This window comes from Dama dama, chromosome 30, assembly GCF_033118175.1.
Source record: "Dama dama isolate Ldn47 chromosome 30, ASM3311817v1, whole genome shotgun sequence".
In the NCBI taxonomy this organism is placed as follows: Eukaryota; Metazoa; Chordata; class Mammalia; order Artiodactyla; family Cervidae; genus Dama; species Dama dama.
Genome location: NC_083710.1, coordinates 29,461,994 through 29,481,896, shown reverse-complemented (window position 1 = coordinate 29,481,896; position 19,903 = coordinate 29,461,994). Strand labels below are relative to the sequence as shown.

The following is a 19,903-nucleotide window of genomic DNA, read 5'->3' as shown; positions in this document are numbered from 1 at the left end:
CATAGTGGGTTTATATATTCAGGAAAAGTAACAAATGGTTGGGATTCAGGTGTCAGTGAGAAGTGAGAATCATTCAAGGTTAATATCCAGCTAGCAACTGACAGTTTAATCTGTGCATGCACATGCAGACATGGATAGCCGTAATGTTATCAAATGTTAGATGTGTATACCTTCCAGTAATACTTTTTTGTTGTGTAATAGTTTGTAAACTGTTTTCTTATACATCTTATATTTGATCCTGAAAATAGTCATTCTTGTTCAGCAGAACTAGAATTTCTATTTCAGTTCTATAAATGAGAAAGCTGAGTTCTGAGTAGAAGCTTAATGAGTTTATTAAAGAATTCCATGGTAAATGATGTTTCTGGGAATAAAACCAACATCTGGTCCAAAGACCAAGACCAAAACACCTGGTCCAGTGATTTTTGCTTTTTGCTTTTTATTTTTTTAATATTTATTTTTATTTACTTATTTGGCTGTCAGGTCTTGGTTGCAGCACACAGGATCTCTTTAGTTGCAGCATGAAAATTCTTTAGTTATGGAGCCTAGTTCCCCGGTGAGGGATTGAACCCGAGCCCTCTACATCGGGAGCACAAAATCTTAGCCACTGGGCCACCAGCAAGTCCTTATTTGATTTTTAAATGTATTATTCATGCCACACCCTGATTCTTGCTGTTTTACTACTTTTCACATCTGTCTTTCTGATTATCTTAAATGTCCCTCACTGAAGGGTTATCTTTTGCCTGATGTTCTCCATGGAGCAAGTGGAAAGAAACTAACATTCATCAAGCACATAATGTGAGCAGACACTGTACTAGGCACTTTACATACGATATCCAAATTTAATATTCACAACAACTAAGGCAGTTAGACATCATTATCATCACTTTGCAAAAGAAAAAGCTTGACATTAAAGATGTCACAACTTTGAAACGTCAAAGATTCACACCCAAGTTTTCCTGGCTCTGAAGCTCATATTTGTTCAAACACTACATAGCCCTTTTCCTTTGTCTTTACGGCATCTTATATGGGCTTCCTAGGTGGCGCAAGTGGTAGAGAACGTGCCTGCCAACCCAGGAAATGGAACAGACCCAAGTTTGATCCCTGGGTTGGGAAGATACTCTGGAGGCGAGCGTGACAACCCACTCCAGTATTCTTGCCTGGAGAATCCCATGGACTGAGGAACCATGGAATCACAGAGAGTCAGACACAACTGAAGCAACACATATCTTATATATTCAGTCAAAATCCTGTTACCTTTTTACATCTATCCTGTATTTTTAGATCCGTCAGGGTCTAAATTCAGTGGCTTTTTTATGTCTTAGTATTCTCCAGTTTCTATACAGCATTTCACACCGAGCTTCCCAAATCCTCAAGCACTTTTTTAGTAACTCACTGGCCCTTAAGTCTTTTCCACTGGCTGCTCTTCTTTCCGCTGCGACCTTAATATAGACTGTCTCATCTCCAGAGGTGCATCCTTTCAGTCCCCTTCATCCTTTAGCCTAGAGACCGAATCCCTTTCTGTACTTTCAGCTCTTTTTGTGTAGATAATGCCAAACATCTCCTCGTCTTGTCTTCTTGCTGTTGCTCCATAGTCTTAGCTGCCTGCTCTCCTAGGGAGTCCTCTCAGGATGGCTTGCTTACCCCAAACCAAATGCATCATTTTCTTTTTCTTCCTAAATTTTCTTTTCACTTCCTATCTTAAAAGAAACCGTTCTTCTAATCACCAAGGCCTTGTTGCCAATTTTAATTAGTTTGACATTTTTCAACCTGACATTAGAAGCCTCTCCTACCTTTATAGGCTGCTGAATCCCATCCTCCATCCCTTTTCCACATTTTAAAAAGCCCATATCAAATATCATCTTTAATAAGAAGTTTTCCCCCAAACCATTAACTGTATCTGTTTCTCTCTGAAATCCCCATACACTTAATTTCTATCCAAGTTTTCCTGGCTCCAGAACAGATGAAATCTAACAAGAATCCAAATAAGTATTTGTTGAATTTGAATGAAATCAAATTCTCAAACAATCGCAATCAAGTTCTTTTATTTATTTATTTAGGCCACACTGCACAGCTTGGGGAACTTTAGTTCCCTGACCAGGAATTGAACCCGGGCCACAGCAGTGAAAGTACTGAGTCCTAACCACTGGACCACTAGGGAATTCCTCCAGTACTTTTATGCTATTTATACTATTATACTTTTTATTATACTATATCATAATATGATCATATTATAATTATATTACATATATATAATATATTTATACATACTATATATATTGTATATATATGAATATTATATTATACTTTTATACTATTTTTCCTTATACATGACTGAGCTTTGACTTTCTTATGTCAAAATTTAATCTTAACCTTTTGATTACTTAACATTTAACATTAACATTAGAATGCTGATTTGTACATCCCGATTTATTATCTAAGAGTTACCTTTATTCAGTCCTGGGTGTAAAGAATCTGCCTTCATGAAGTGGCCTGCTTGGTTGGGAAGATAGTGCTCTTTTCATGTGGCATATGAATCAAATTTATTAAACACAACACCATTCCCTTACTTATATTGATGGTACATGGAGATAAGGAAAGAGCGAAATATAGGGCACTTTATTATATTTATTTATTTCTTATACAGTCCTAAAATATCAGTATTTTTTTATCCCTGTTTTACAGATGTGGAAATAGACCCTGAGAGTCCAAATTACTTTCTGCAAAGCACAAAAGCAGTGTAATGACAGAATCACAAGTGGAACTGAAGTTTATTTAATGCCCGAGTCCATGCTTTTCCACCACACCACTAGGCTCTACGCATCCTTGTCTTAGTGAGAGAGATGCTATACGACAGGCATTCTTAACTCTGACTCCTGTGTTGATTCAAGTTCCTCAATTTAGGGAAGACAGGAAGCATTAGTCATGATTATGTCAGATGATGGGTAGAATGGTTATTACTTATTAAACGTAGAGAAAAACACACCCCTGCAGCTTTATGAGAAGCATAAAAAACAGCATAGTATTTTTCATGAACAAATGCCCAGTCGGTGTGAGTACACATGGTTTCCCTGCCAGTCAGCACTAGTCACATGATTCCAGTTATTGATAGAGTTTGGGTCAGGGAGAATGTCGCCTGGAACCTACCATTGGGAGAGGAGTTTTGTGGGCTAGTTCATAGCGCCTGACCCTTTCCACTGTACATGCTGCCCCTCAGATGACTGTAAGAGACAAACCATTGGCCCAAATCAAGCAGAGAGAATGGCAGAAGAAGTAGACTTAGCTCCTCTCCCACCCTTAGCACATTGTGATGCTCAGTTATGGAGACAAGAAGTAAACATCTACAAATTACCAGGACAACTCTACTTAGCCTTTCAAATTGCCTGCCAAGCTGTTATGCCTAAATGTCTTTTTCTTTCTTTCTTTTAGAATTCAAACTTCCCTTATTTGTTAAGGCCTCTTTTTTACTTCTTTTATAAACTGTTTCTGAATCCAGTCTTTTGGGGAGGGAAATGTAGACATTTTCTCATGGTCTCACATTACCCAGATTTCAAAATTTTAGACTGCTTCCTGGTGCACAAAATGACACTCCTTACTGTCAGAGAAGTTAGGACTTTAGTTGCAGTCAGTTGTTTGCACCTATGAGTTCATTCTAATTTTATATTTCAACTGATAGTCTTTTAAAGGTAAGATCTTTCAAGTCTCTAATTGGCTTTATATAGTGCTTATCACATTGGCGTCCCCAAATAGTTACATAGAAATGATTTTGATAATAATGTTATCTCATTTACCTTTTGATTTCCTAGGCATCAATGAATAAGATGTTAGTTTCATGTATTTTTAAAGATAATGTGAGCAAAAGTCTGAAAATAGCACTCAGTATAATGTAGACAAGAGTCCGTATACTTTAGGAAGCCTAATGTTATCTGTTGATTTGTTCAGGTAAGAAGGCAAGCCTAAAGTGCCTCATGGTGATGCAGTTGCCATGTACAACTATGCCTCAGTGATAAAGTCACCAAGTGAACCAATGCTCCAGTGGTAAGAATGCGTCAGGCAGCATGTCTGTCCCTGTGCCAGTCAGACTGAAATGTTTCTTCTGCTTAGCTCTGGTGGCACTGAGGACAGGGGCATTTAATAGAATAAGGGCCCGAGAGGAGGGGATCTGCTAGTGGTGACAGTAACGAGGAGCAGGTAAGACTATCTGGGGTTACAGGAGCACAGATGCAGATAAACCTGGGACATCCTGACCACCAGACTCTAAGGGACACCACCCAAGTGACCACCATCCTTTTCCCCAATAGCTCCAGGAATTGGTCTTCCCCCTTTCCACTATGGTTGTTTGTTACTTTCATCCTGACTGTCTTTCCTTCTTGACCCTGCAGGGGAAAATAACACAGTCTTCACACTTCTCACAAGTGTCCTCTCTCTTAAACCAGAATAAAATCCATTGGAGGTTTCAGCGTGTTTTTATTGCCTCAGTTGGCGAGGTTGCTCTTGAAACACACGATTTATTTATGACATACCATAGCCCAACTTTTTCTGTCTGGACAATTTTTACTGCTGAAACTTCTGTTGAGGTGAGATCCTTTTATTTCCTCACATCTCTGCTTTGTCCATAGAGAAGAAACTACTGCTTGTTTTTGTTCCCACGGGAAAGAAATTTCTACTCTGATTTTCCAGAATTCGCAGTATTCAGTGACCCATAAAAATTCACTACTGGTAGGATCAGTATAATGTTAAATTGTCAGGGCTCCCATGAGGTAAACACATCTGGACAGAACTGATCTCTCAAGATAGGCTAGCCAGCCTGCTTTCTTCTACCTTGTTCTGTAGAATCATCAAGTTGAGATAGGTCTCTTTTGAAGCCCAGCCATTTTTCCCCACAGAGCTATCCAGGTCTCTATACCCCCAAATTTCTTTTCATGCTGGGTGGTGGAAGCCTTGCTTTGGATTCAGATCAATAGTAAATTCTTCAATCCAACTCTTGCCAGAATAGCCATGCAGTGACAGAGGGCAGTGTCAGCTATTAATTATTTTAAAGTTCTTAGCTTTGTACCTGATTAGTATTATTTTTGTGTGTTTTCTTAGTCAAGAACCCTGCAGGAGAAAATAGAATCTGATAGGATTTAAGCAGCCAAGTGCCAGGCACAAGTTCTAATCTTGATTCCATTATTATCACAAGTATGAACTTTCAGGAATCATTTGACTGCAGGAAATAGAACTCAAACCAGCTTATATTAAAAGAGCACTTATTTTAAGCAGTTAGGGGTGATTTATTACATCCAATGACAAGTACAGCTGGAGCTTGATGGGAGACTGGAACTGAATGTTGGAAAACCTAAATTTCTAGATTTGGAGAGTCTAGATTTCTCCCTTTTTTGGCCATGTGGTCTCTTGTCTCTGCTTCTGCTCTGTTGTTATTTCTCTCCACTGATTAAATTTCCCTAAATTTCCCTGCTCAAAACCCCAAAGAAGCCTCACTGGCTCCCTACAATTTATTTCTGCTCCAATACAAACTAAAATTCCAGTTTCAAATTTCAAGGAGAGGGAATCTGATTGTCTAGTGTCTGAAACAGGTGTTCACCCTGGTCTCAATCAGCTGTGACTGGGGAAAAGTGAGTACACCATACATATAATTTACAGGGTATCCCATGGATCAAAACAGATTACAGATCCAGTTAAGAGACTTGCTATAGGCCAAGTGAGGGCTTTAGACCTGGAAATGGAGAGGAAAGGGCAGATTTGTGAACTGTTTGGAGGGCTTCCCTGGTGGCTCAGATGTTAAAGAATCAGCCTGCAATGTGGGAGACCTGGGTTCAATCCCTAGGTTGGGAAGATCCCCTGGAGAAGGGAATGGCTACCCACTCGAGTATTCTTGCCTGGAGAATTACATGGAAAGAGGAACCTGGCAGGATATAGTCCATGGGGTGGCAAAGAGTCTGACACCACTGAGTGACTTTCACTTGAAGCTAGAATCAACATTGTTTAGTCATCAGTTGGGAGATAGGGATTAAAGTAACAAAAACATTTACAGATAAGTTCCAGATTTTCAGCTTTGATTGTTTCATGAATGATAGTGCCATCCATTGAGATAATAACGGGAACTTTACTACTGTAATAATTACCACTTTTTCTGAGCAATTATGTCACACAAAAGCACCATGCTAGAGATTTTCCTAGTCATTGTTTTATTTACTCATCATAATGTCTCTGTGAATTTTTATCTTATTTTCACTATTTGATAGATAAGAAATATAAGCCTTCAAGAATTTAAGTACTTTGAATGTAATCACCTAACTCATAAAGTACAAAGTTAATTTTCACAGAAATTCATTCTTGACTTCAGAATGATCAATCATTTAAGCTTAATTTTCTTAAGAAAGACGAGCAAGTTTTAAGGAAAATAGGTTTCCCTGGTAGCTCAGATGGTAAAGAATCTGCTTGCAGTGCAGGAGACCCAAGTTTGATCCCTGGGTCAAGAAGATCCCCTGGAGCAAGGAAATAGCAAGCCACTCCAATATTCTTGCCTGGGCAATCCCATGGACAGAGGAGCCTGGCAGGCTACAGTCCATGGGGTTGCAAAGAGTCGGACACAACTGAGTAACTAACACCTTCAGTTTTCACTTTCACTAAGTTTCATGTGGGACATATTGCATTGAGTTTCCTGTGAGACACTCCGCTGAAGGGGACACCGGGCGATGGCTCTGTGCCTCGGGGAAGGTCTGGGCTGGACCCTCAGGCTTGAGAGACAGTAACTTGAAGTGGAAACTCACGGTGGAAGAAACCCCTCCAGATGTGGACACCGTTAGTTACTATCCAAGCAATATTTACCTCTCCTGGGAGTTGCTCAACATTGTAAAATAGAAATTATTTTAAAATATAGTTTTTCAGAGTATTCATTTTCAATTGTAAGCATCTTCCTATATCCATTGTTACAACCCTGCTTTTTAGATTTGTGTACTCTTTTCTCCCTCTATTTTAAAGATACGTACCAAGTGCTGTGTCTTTTCCCTTTTTTTTCCAAAGAACCATTTTTAGACTTTCAAGATTTTTACCTCTTTATATTGATTTTATTTTTATTTTAACTTTATTTCTTTCTGTTTTTTCCTTTGATATGTTCTTTATTTGAAATTAAAATGAATCCTTGATTCGTGTATTTTCTTTTCCTGTTAGATGAAAACATTTAAAACTGAGAACTTATATTGCCAGCCTCTTTTCATCACATTCCATGCTAATGTTTTAATATTCATTGTTTCCTCAGTACTCTTTTGCTGTATTAATTCCTAGAAGATTGATAATCACCCCTATGAAGCTAATTGGTAGGATGTCTTCAATAAGAGCTCTTTCCTTGAGGCATGGCAGAGAGGAGACTCCAGCGCTTCAGGTGCTGCCTCTAGGTCTATACCACAGTTGGAGCTGACTCAGGGTCCATCAGGAAGAACTGTGCTAGAGGTTACAAGAGGGAAAGAGCCTTCTCTTTTTGACTGTGCTCCAAAGGAACAAATCAGATCCTTCAGGTATGTTCCAAACAGCCAGTCAGCATTGAGCAATGTCATGTGATGAGGAAAGGGGTACAGAGAGTGCCCCCAAAGCTCCTCCCTCCTCCCATCTCCTGCGACTCATTTCCTCCGCTCCCACAAGTGCCTATCAGTGTTTCCTATGAGCTCCATTTACAGGGCCATCCTCAACACATTCATAGATTATTTATTCCAGTTAGAGTAAATTCTGTATTAAGGTCTATGTCATTGAATCATATTGTCATTTTTAAATTCCTTTATTTCAACCTTGAGTTTGTCTTTCTTAGCAAACCCAGTTAAGCCAAACATTTTCCAAGGAAAACATAAATGCCATAGTATATCACTTGGATTCTATTTCACATTATTAAAAATAGCATTAATTAGTGTATATAATGTGAATTTTATAATTGAACATATTGGTTTACATATCATGGAAAAGTAGAAAACAACTGCCTTCCCAATAAAGGCTTGTTTACACAATGTTGAAGAGGTACAATTGCAAGCACTTATCTGGATGTTCCTGATCAGCAGGCAAGGTACTGTTTTGAGAACAGACCACCTGGATGAATGATTAGAAGGTTTTTATTCAGACAGCATTACGAAGGAAGGGCACAGTGTATTCTGATCCTTGACATGGATCCATTTTTTTAATTTTCATGTATATAACTAAAATTGACATCATTTGTTTAGTATTATGCTGAATCACAACATTTATTACTTTTTATTTTTGTGTGTCCTACCATGTTTCAGAAAAAAATTTAAGACAAATTAATGCTTATCAGTGAGTTACTATCGAAGTCTATTAAATTTTATTGCTTTTAATATGGTTGCTTTGCTTTAGTGCCTTGTATAGCATATCATTGAATGTTTACCAGGATATACATTAAATGATTATAGAAATAACTGAAAATATTATTAATGAAATACATTTGAGAAAACCTGCCAATATTTTTGGGAGAATGTGCTCTATATGGAAACTCTGAGGCTGTAGTCTCAGCTTCACCAGCATTCGGGCCTTTCTGACCTTGTTGGAAGTAGGCTAACGTCATTAAGTCTTTTCCGTCTCACTGATAAAATGGAAGTAGAAATTCTGTCCCTGCCCATCACACAGTGACTTTATGATGGTTAAATAAAGTTGAACATGTGAAAATGTTTGGCACATCTTTAGAGAGATAGATATAAAAGCATATTCTCAGTATTTTTCATTTTGTTAATATTTTAAATTATCTTACTGTGAAATACATCAACAGAAAAAAAAAATAAGAGTAATATAATCAATGCCATGTATCTGATGTCTACCTTTAACATACTGTAAAATTGTGCCATATTTGCTTTTGATCATTTTTATGAAACAAAACATTACAGATATGAGTTGTACTCCACCATGGTTCAGTTCTCTTCCTTTTTTCCTAGGAATTCCACATTATTTTATGGATGCATTATAGTAATTTAATCATGTTCAATTTAGACTTCCTATCAAATTTTCAGTATTTCATATATCCAGTAATTTTACTCCAAGAATAAGTGCATCCATTATGATGGCTTTTAACAGAAGGGCAGGCCATAGATTTCCAGAAAGAGTGTATCTAGTCATCATCAAGAAAACCTATAATCATATTCTATTTGTCTTGTTTTGCTGTCTTTCTTGATGTTAGTTGATGCCAAACAAAAATAAAAAAGACATTTTTTAAGCACATTTACACGGTAGCAAAGATAATTCATTGAAAATGTTTATTTTTCATCTTTTCTTTGGGATAGGTAAAGTAAGAGCAGGAGCAATATTTTATAACTTGATAAAGTTGCAATTGTAAGCAAACCTGGATGACAAATATGAATATTTACTATAATGGGAATAAGGTTAATATTTTAAAACAAGGTTGACAGGAGAAAAATTGTCTTAGTTTGCAAAAAGGAAATTTGTTTCTTTAAGTGAAAATTGAGGTCATTAGGCCATAGCTCTCCTTACTCCTACATGACTGAAATGAATTAAATAATGCACCAGGAACGCAGCACTGAGCAAACTAACGACAAAATTATACACAAAAGCTTGAGTGAAGTCATTATATGTTAGAAACATATATTTTGTATAAGAAAATGTGACATTTTAAATTCATGCCCACATCACCTCAGTTATCTTAGAACAGAGTAGCTTAGTCCTATTCTCTTGTATTCTTTGAGATTCTCATGGTTGTTTGCGGGGAGTAGCAGTGATAACCATAGTTTAGGCATATTCCTGTCTCAGTTGCTGCATTCTGTTTACTTACTGTGATTTCAGTGTAATTGGGCTTCCCTGGTAGCTCAGCTGGTAAAGAATCTGCCTGCAATGCAGGAGACATGGGTTCAATCCCTGGGTCAGGAAGATCCCCTGGAGAAGGAAATGGCAATCCACTCCAGTATTCTTGCCTGGGAAATCCCATGCAGAGAGGAGCCTAGTGAGCTACTGTTCAAGGGGATGCAAAGAGTCAGACATGACTGAGCAACTAACACTTGGGTGGTAACCATAGTTTAGGCATATTCCTGTCTCAGTTGCTGCATTCTGTTTACTTACTGTGATTTCAGTGTGACTGGGCTATTGGGAAAAACTTGTCTTTTATACGGTAAAATCAATATCCAGCCCCATATTTGCTCTCCATAGGGAGTATTATTTTTAGACAGTCAAATCTAATTTTGTATTGTTTGCTCTTTGGATTCTCTAAAGTAAAATGCAGTAGCAACTTTGTTAGTCATGCACTGTGTTCCAGACATTGTGCTAGATACCCTATGCCCACTGTCTAATCCCCAACAATCCCATGAGGCAGACGTTATTTTCAGCATTTTATAGATGAGGAAACTGGCTCACAGAGGTCACTTAAGTTGACTGAATCAGCCAAACTAGTACATGGCAGTTATTAGATTCTAACTTTGTATTTTCAATAGTGACATTTTCAGTAACATATCTCAAACGTATTAATATTTAATGTAATATTATGACCATTAAATTGAATGTTGTGACTCATGACTTCAAAAATAAGTGGGAGTGTACTTTTAGCAATCAGAATGAATAGCACTTTCAGCCTGTTCTGTGCATTTACAGGCCATAAATACACACAGAGCCTTTTTTGTTTTGATGCGAATGCTTGCAGTTACCCTATGGAAATGTGACTGAAAAACACTACTGAGTGTAAAGTGTATTTTATTATATAATCATTTATTTATATGGGGTCATATCATGAACCAAGGGTTGACCTATACATATTACATGTAACTTTACTTTCAATAGTTATGTGTAAAATGAACACACTTAAGTGATGATCTACCTGATGCTAAAACGACCATCTGATTCACAGAAATTAATCAGACTGTGATTTTTACCACAACTCTACTTTTTAGCCCCTGTCTCAAGTTGTGCAATATAAACACAAGCCAAGTCATAATGTCCTCACTGGGCCGTGTTTATTCATAATGACACTTTCAGCACTTTCACAAATGCAGTAAATATGCCGATGGAACATAGTTTTATCCTGTTACTCTCTTCATACATTGGGCTTCCCTGGTGGCTCAGTTGATAAAGAATCTGCCTGCGATGCAGGAGACCCAGGTTCATACATACTGGTTTTCAAAACGCAAGAAATAAAATCAGCACCAGTGCTCCCCAGTGATCTCTACAAGAAAACTCTTTGAAGATAACTGATTATGATATCAATAAACCAAGTTGAAAACAATGTTAAATTCCCGATACAATATAGCCTAGGTATGGCAAGAGATGGAGGTGCTCTCACTTTCTTTTTCTGTGTCCATATTAGCAAAGTAACCTTTATATCCATTTCTGATAATGACATTTACATTTTGTTGCATTAATACAAAGTAACATGCATTGTGTGTGTTAGGAAATTTCCTTTTAATTACTGCATAAAAATGATATGTAATTGAAACAAAAAGCATTGTTTCCAGCCCTAATTTTTTTTTTTTTTCCTCGAGTCCATCCTGTCAGGCTGAAAGCGTGAAAGTTATTTTCTGGTGGTGTGATTAGATTGGGGCTGAACTCCCCAGCTGGCAGGCCTGTCTATGACTGGCGGCGGCCTGTCCCCAGTGCTTGTCATTTCCTGACATGCCTGACAGGATGGGGACAGCCGCCCCAGACAGGTTCATTAGATGGTGTTTTCTACAGCTGGGCTAAAAATAAATAAATAAATAAATAAATAAAAAGTCTGTGCTTTGTCAAGGCCCAAGCTGTAGGGGCCCTCCTTGTTGGTTTAAAACAGGGCCTTGTTTTGACAAATTTTGATCTGCGCGGTTTTTAGATTTTCTGACACATTTTTGTTTCCTTCCCTCTTGGCCTGCTCTTTGTGCACTCTGCCTTGTTGCTGCTTCAAAATCCTAACAGAGTCTTCCCAAGAGAAAAAGAATCCCAGGTATTGAGATCTTAAAAGAAAAAAACAAAACAAACACAGTACTCTCTAAAATCGCAATAGTCGGTTTATTTCCATGGTGATCCGCACAGTGGTTGGAAAACAACCTTGGGACTTGCGATAAGCCAATTACAAGAAAGGTTAAGAGTTTTCCTAGTGCCAGAGACATGCCATCTACATGAGAACATAGTGTCATTAGTAGCAGCCTACACTCTCAAATACACTGCTCTTTAGAACTGCCAGAAATTTAAGCTATCTTCATTCTTGGGCTTTTAGGGAGCTGACAGAATTTTCCACCCATGTTGATAAACTCTGATGCCAGGAAGAGAAATTATAGAAGATTATAGAATACCTACTAATTAAAACCAGAAATAAGTTACAGAATCAAATTTAGAAATTTTTTTTTGTCAGTATTAGGACCCCTTTTAAAGTTAACTGGATTTGTTAAAAATTAGTATGTTTGAAACATGCATGCATGCAAGTCATGCTCTGTCATTTTTAACCGCAAATTTAAACTTTTAAAACTGTATTGTTGAAAACAAATCTTTAGCTAAGAAATAATTCTTTCTGGATTTTACCTGCAATTAAGAAGTAGATATTGGCATCTTTATAGGCTTGATAGCCATAGTCTCTTTACTCTCACAGTATCTGATAGCTGCTTTCCACTGGGAAAAACAGTTGATTTTAATTTCTAGTAGAAGCAGAACACGCCCAAATAGAAAACACTTGGCTATGTGTGTTGACATAATCTTAGTGCTACCATTAGTTATCATCCATTCACATTCAAGACACAAAATGGAACACTGTTTGTGTCTCTTGTACTTGGTCCTCGGTATAATAAACAGCGTTGCTGAAAAAAGCAAGCTCCTCATTCACAGAAGTCTTAGCCCTTACCTTTCCTTTGTGTTAGTTTCTGCTGCTTTAGTTCCCCGTCTCTATGACAACTGTTTAAATTGGGATGGGCAACTGTCATCTGGAGTATTACTGAGAGAAAAGTGTTAGTGAGCACACAGTTCCCATAGATAGAGCATTTCAATATAATCCAATTTTAATTGAGCTCCTGAGACTTTGATGTGCTGCAGAAGGTTGGGAGAGAGCTATTCCAGGGAGAAATTAAAGCAGCCCAGCAAGGCTTCACCACTCCAGACTGTCACCATTTTAAGTAAGCATTAGCATCAGACTTAACCTGCCCCTACGGAACATCTCACTTCTTTTTTTCAGCTTTTCACCGATTTATTTTGCCATATGTAAAAGCAGAGCACTTTCATCTTTTTATATATCTTTTTACACCCATTTGATTAGGTTTGAAAAGCTTGTACTGGACCTGAGATTCATCTTCTGCTGTCTATTGGACTTTGCTTTAGCGGTTCAGAAAAGAAAAAGCAAGTAGAGTTAGGGATTAGTTTGAAATTGTCAGCTATCATATATTAAACTTCCTTTTTAATGTTACTTTGTAAAACCTTACCTTGGAGCTAAAAAGTTTGAGGAAATGCAATTTTTGTTTAGCTTTGATTTACCATTGAATTTCATTTTAATGCCTAGATGCCTAGGCATTTATTAGAGATTAGAGTTTTTATTTCAAAATGCATTAAAATATCTTTTCCTCATCACATGAGAAATGCTTTCCAGGCAAAGCTAGTTTAAAGTAACTGAACACAGGCGTATCAGTCCTTGAGCAAGAAAGCATTGATCTTTTTTTTGTTTTGTTTTTTTTAATGGGCAGGAAAATAGTATTTTTCCATGATTATCCAATATCTTTTAAATACTTTGAAATATAATGTTGAACGTGCATTAGGTATTTTACTATTAATAAAAATGACATAAAAACACAATGTTAATTAAAATTACATAATATTGTGCTTAATATTAATACTAAATATATTGCTTGTGATGTCAAAAAGATTTGTTATAGAGATGGCAAACTTAAGGAATTATTACCTGTTTAAGGCATACCTGACAGTTCTGATCTACATTGGCACATTTTTTAAAATAAATTAAAATGTATATTGAGAAATTAAGTAAACTTATGGCAACTAGAAATTATTTTGAGTGTATGCATCATCGAGATACCCAGATTTACTTGTAGATTTCCTGTGAACTGCAAGCTAATGAAGCTTTTACGTCAGTCCCCCTTACTCCACAGGGCCTTACGAGAGATCAGGGTTACCAAGGATTGTATTGTGATCTCACTTTACTCAATTGCCTTAAGATGCCTCAGGGAAAAGAAAGAAACAAAAACCTACATTTCTAAGCCTCCAGTATTTGTTGTAATTGTTCTATTCTCATCCTAAAGAATTATTCACTTACATAGCTAATTTTTATTTGTAACTTTGTATTTTTTTCTTTAAAAAGGCATTTCAAATAATGTAAGCTTATTTGATACTTTTTAAAGATTTTTATTCAATGTATATTTTTTTACTTAGTGTCCTCCTCCTTCCCACCCATGGTCACTTCTTTCCATTCTTTTTTAATTATAACAATTCTGCAATGAAAAATCTGTTGCATACTTCATCTTGCTTTCTTGAGTATATATCCACAGGATAAATCCCTAGAAATTAAACTGCTGCATCAAAGGGCATATGTATTTGACACTTTTGATAGGCAATGACAGAATGTTCTTAATATGTTATACTAACCTGGACTTTACACAGCAGTATGATTGCCTGTTTTCCTTACAATCAAAGTTTTAGATTTTTGCCAGTCTTATAGATAAAAATAGTATCTCCATATTGTTTCAGCTGTACTCTGGGGGAGATTAATCATGTTTTTAATCAAGAAAGAGCAATTTGTGCTGTTTTCTGGTTTTTTTTTTTAAGCAGCATTTTACTGTATCTCAGTGTTTATAGAAGGAGATTACTGGTATATTATGGTTTGTCTCATGTATCTGTTTCTGTGTATTAGATATCATATAGAAATGTATTATTAAAATTATATACATATGTATATATATACATGTCTTTTTCTCCCTACTTCTCATCTAGATTAATTTGTTATTCCTCTATGGAATACCCCCACCCAAATCTTAATGGCATTAATTATGAGGAGAAGGATCTGTTTTAATCTCCCTACCTACCCAGTAAGAATGTTTCCCCTCTGACCAAAAAAAAAAAAAATTGCTAACTGCGTGACATAATTTATAATTAGCTAAATATATTAATACTCTTTATGAATTAGTTTATGTGGACATCTCTAGTGTATATTTTTATTTGTTTAGTAAAGCATGAGTATTGGAGAAACATGCAGCGGAGCTCCATGCAGCTGCCCCCACTCCTGTGTGCCAGACACCATGGCGAGCACCAGGGGAAGCAGCGTTAAGACAGGGTTAGGACTGAGACCTGTAAATAACCTCCTATCTAGAGGAAATAACATCATTTGGTTTCTTTATATTATTACTGGAGAGCAAAACCTTAATAGCAAATTAAATGCTTTAATGTATTCACTGGTTATTTCTTTAAAGTAGCCAAGTGTGGTTTTTGTGGTTCACACATTTTCTTTGCAAAAGTTCATGATTTATATGGCTGGTAACGAGCAGAATGATCATCACATCTGAAGTCTGGCCTGAATCTCTTATCTTTTTCACGACGCTTGTCATCCACTCATAACCCTAAACCCAGAACATGGTGGAGAGCATCGCTCACCTAGTCATTGGAGCCATAAACTCCTACAACAGTTTTCATGTCTTTCATTTCTTTACCTCAACATAAAAAAGAAAAAGAAAAACACTGAAGTCCTCTTGCTGCTGCTAAAGTCACGTCAGTCGTGTCCGACTCTGTGCGACCCCATAGACGGCAGCCCACCAGGCTCCTCCATCCATGGGATTTCCCAGGCAAGAGTACTGGAGTGGGTTGCCATTGCCTTCCCTGGAAGTCCTCTTATTTCTGTCTTATAAATATCTTTGAACCCTTTTCCTTTCTCTTTCTACCTATGGCAGTTTTCTTAGTTTAGACTCCCTTCACTTCCTACTGGCACAGTGCAGACTTCCAGTTTTACAGCCTTCCCAGTCCTTCCCCTCACTGCTTCCAGAGTGGTCCTCCTGAAATGCATGTTTAATCATGTAAACTACTCTCCTTCCAGTGGTCTCAGTGGCATCCTGGTCACTGGAGCTACGTTCATTGAGAGATACGTTTGCAGTCACTCTCAGTTAATTCTTTCTTTAGGGAATGCTCTGGGAAGCCTCTTGCCTAGAGTAAGGTAACCCCTGGCACTTATAGTGGAGACACTTGTTAAATACAGTAACTTACTTAATCTTTTCATCATCCCAGTAAAATAGAATTTTTGTATCAATTCATTATAAAGGCATAAATAGTATAAGCTTTGTAAAAGGAGGGACCATCATTGTCTTAGTCACCACTGTATTCCCATCACCTAGCACAATATCTCGGAGAAGGCAATGGCACCCCACTCCAGTACTCTTGCCTGAAAAATCCCATGGATGGAGGAGCCTGGTGGGCTGCAGTCCGTGGGGTCACTAAGAGTCGGACACGACTGAGAAACTTCCCTTTCACGCGCTGGAGAAGGAAATGGCAACCCACTCCAGTGTTCTTGCCTGGAGAATCCCAGGGACAGGGGAGCCTGGTGGGCTGCCGTCTGTGGGGTTGGACACATGCCTATGGACACGATTGAAGTGACTTAGCAGCAGTAGCAGCAGCACAATATCTGGAAACCTAGTAGGTGCTAAATTTCTGTTTGGTGAACAAATGATACATTCTGTCACCCTTTGCCTGGAGACAAGTTTTGACCATGATACTCAGGTAAAAGAGATACATGGCAAATTCTTAGCAAAGCAGTATTTTGCTGCAGATTGACAGCTTTCCAATCAAGGACTATCAAATAAACCGAAGAAACAAAAGTAGTCTTGGGGCATCACGGTGATGTCGAAGAGTCTTCCGAGGATACCTAACCCTGGAAATACTATTTTCATTGCCAACAAAAGGCAAAGATCTCTAAACCTCCTTTTTGCCTCCAATTACAGATACTTGTGGAAGACTTTCATGTAAAAGCAAGGTGTGTTTACTGAGCTTTTTACCTTTAAACTGAGTTGCATTTTTTGAAGAGCTGTTTATTATCTTCTGATATTGATATCTGAGAGAAGTAAAAATAACACCAGGGATTCCAGTAGCTGAGTTCTCTCTAGCTGAAGCAGTAGGATTTTTTTTTTTTTTTTTTTTTTTAGATTAAAACTTCAAACACAGCAGACAGAACACCCAAAGCCATCTAAGCAGTAGGGTATGAGAACAAATTCTTACAAATAACCAGGCAGTTGAACCAATGTGAACTGCAGAAGCTGAGTTTGATCAGAGAACAGTGCACACTGGGAAAGGCTCGGCTGAGACCACAGCAGTGTCCGCTCTCATCACTCCTGGCTGTGAGCTTCACTAGCATCCTACTGGGGAGGTTGTGGGTTCATTTGTTCAACACACTTATGTAGCACTACCTTTGTGCCAGCCTCTCTGCTCAATACTTTCAGTCTTATTTCATTGAATACAACAGCTGTGTACAGTGAATATGATCATTCTCATTTCATGTGAGTGGAAACTGTGTCCCAGTTATGTTAGGGAACATTCCCAGAGTTACACAGTTCAGAAGGAATTGAGTCAGACTTCCTCCTCTAAAGTCTAAGTTCTTCCTCCTCCAGCACAACATACAGGTCCATGAAAAATGACCATAGTCCAGCAAACTGAGTGCTAACAATGTGCATGCTTATTGGTACAAACTGGCAGTATGAAGAAATGTGTCAGGGGTAACCTCATCCTGTGGTGAGCAGACGCACATTAAAATAAGGCCCCATCTAAAGAGTTCCCACATGCAAATTCCCTGCATGAAGATTGGATTTCATTTTATGGCTGCTCTTTGGGAGACAGTAATTGGAGAAAAGCTCTTATTGTGAGAGAAAAGAAAAACAAATTCTTAGGAACCCCGAGGATGCACCTGTGAGTGCCCAGGAACACTCTGGTTTTCAAGTAAAAACACACTATGAACTGGTATTGTATGGAAATAGCCTTCAATTGCTAATTTTTCACAGAAAAAGTAGAAGTCTTTAAAACTTGGGGAAAAAAATTATTCACATTCATATTGTCTTCCTGGTTCTTGATGAACCTAGCACCTACCTGGCAGATACTTGATAAATAGTAAGTATCTTTTTGAGGAAATGTCTTTTGAACAGTCAGCTTCTATTATGTGGCAGAACTTTGTCAGGCAGACAAAGAGTGAAAACTATTCTAGAATGTATACAATGTATGAAAATGTGTAATTTCTGCGTATTTTTTAAAACGTTAATAGACCTTAGTTTTTTAGTTTTAGTTTAGGTTCACAGGAACATGAGCAAACAGTACAGAAAGCTCCTATTTTGGAGGGTGTGTAGGTGTTTGTGTATTAATAGGCACTTTCCTTCTTCATATAACAAAGACATGAAAGTTGCATCAGGTAATTAGTTTGTATCAGCTGCAAGTAATGGATACCTTAACTCTAATGACTTTTATGTATATGTGTATGTAGTATGTGTGTATGTGTCACAAAATGGTAAGTCCTGACTTACAGATACCCTAACTCAAATGGCTTTATGTGTATGTAGATATCATGTATCATAAACTTGTAAGTCCTGAATTACATATGTCTCTTGGGTCGATTGATTCAGCTGCTTCTACATGTTTTCAGGAAGACAGGTCCGTTCCCCATCTCCACTCTGTCATCCTTGTGTGTCCTTATTCTCACACCAGTAGCAGTATGGCTTCAACACTCCCCCAAATCAGCATAAATACAAGAATGTCCAGAGGAAGGAGGGAGCATATCTTTCATTGATTCCCTCTTATGAATGGGGACATTCTTCCAACCTGATCAGCTCTGGGACTGGCCACGGGGTCAGTATACCCAGGCTCAGAAGTGCATGGAAGAGGCCAGTAACAGAACGCCGTCAGGGTTCTGTTCTTTGGGACCCCATGGACTGTATGGACTGTAACCTGCCAGACTCCTCTGTCCATGGAATTCTCCAGGCAAGAATACTGGAGTAGATTGCCATTTCCTTCTCCAGGGGATCCTCCTGACCCAGGAATCGAACCCCGGTCTCCTGCATTGTAGGCAGATTTGTTACCATCTGAGCGACCAGGGAAATCCCATAGTAAAGTACAAATGGGAATGTCTCATCAAGCCTTGTGCAAAACTGAAATTCCATCTGAGTTCCAGTGCCTGGGTCTTTTAAATGCCCCTTCAATCCCAGCCATCCATTAACATAATTGTGCCGATTGTTATATTTTTGCTACTACAGACTGCCTGACTTTAAATATACCTAACATTTAATCACTGGGCAGAGTACTTATTGAGTTTGTGCAGTGTGCTAGGCACTGTGCTAAGCAATAGGAGATACAGTAGTAAGAGAAGCAAATGATTAAGGTGGAGGGGGGCGGGCAATTATATTAATAAATTACATAATAGATTTGCGAAATGACACTTTGAAGAGAATGTCTCTCACATGCAGTGCTATGAGAGTGTGTAATGGGTGATTTTGCACAGCAGGAGAGGTCAGTTGAGAAAATAAGAAGTCAAGAGAGTTCAAGGGTGAGTAGAACTAAAGTAGACAGATGCGGGAGGGGAGCTGTTTCCAGACAGGGAAGAATATGTGCATTGGCCCTGTGACAGGAAACGACACGGTGTGGACCCAGGACTGGGAAACAGTCAGTGGGACTGGAGCCAGGAGAGCAAAGTGGTCCCAGGTGTGTTTGGAGCAGGAGATGGTTGCATCCACGACTAGGCTCATCTCTTCATGTCTTGGCTTCTGCTTCTTCAGAATTCCTGCCGCCTTACGATTTCTGATGACTGCCTTCTCCATCTTTTGGCTTCTTCCTACCCTCCTGCTAGAGTTATCTCTGAATATCTCACATTGAAATCATTAAAAAGGATTATCTGATAGGTCAGCCAGCCAGCATTCATGCATGCACACTGGGTCTTAGTCGCCACACACAGGATCTTTGATCTTGGTTGCAGGATGCAGGTTCTTTAGTTGTAGCG

At 38.2% G+C, this 19,903-nt stretch overlaps 1 protein-coding gene and 1 non-coding gene across 2 annotated transcripts in view; one reads left to right on the top strand and one right to left on the bottom strand.

Moving 5' to 3' along the window:
* Positions 1 to 19,903, top strand: part of NBEA (neurobeachin) — a 649,896-nt gene that overhangs the window by 491,137 nt on the left and 138,856 nt on the right. The gene's annotated exons all lie outside the window — the stretch shown is intronic.
* TRNAE-UUC (transfer RNA glutamic acid (anticodon UUC)) lies at positions 2,087 to 2,158 on the bottom strand. The gene has a single exon. It is a non-coding gene; the product is annotated as a tRNA-Glu (tRNA).